We start from the raw sequence: 404 nt of genomic DNA on the forward strand, positions 1-404 counted from the left end.
AAAAGTGCGATTTTTGCTCAACTTTTCAAAAGTCGATTTTTACTTTAAAAATTTTACGAACTTCCCAACTTACGTTGTCGTTCGTCATATTTCCATGCACCACCAATTGCCATTTCATATCATTTCTCATGGTACGAAAGTATCGAAGTAAAAATACTTAGTCTTTCGTACGAGAGAAATTTTGCCTTAGGACACCTTCAGTTCGTGTAAAATTTCATTAATTTTACTTTGAACATAATTCTAGTTTATGTCAGATCGATGCATTTTAGCAACGATTATTCGTACTTGCCAAAGTTCCGCTTATACGTATATTGGGTCTTTTTGACCCGCGGTAACTTTTGGCGGAGAACGACGCTGCCCCATCGTCCGGTATGTTCGGACCGTCGTCTCCCATACAGGTACCG

This window comes from Megachile rotundata, unplaced genomic scaffold (genome assembly GCF_050947335.1).
Source record: "Megachile rotundata isolate GNS110a unplaced genomic scaffold, iyMegRotu1 scaffold1526, whole genome shotgun sequence".
Classification (NCBI taxonomy): Eukaryota; Metazoa; Arthropoda; class Insecta; order Hymenoptera; family Megachilidae; genus Megachile; species Megachile rotundata.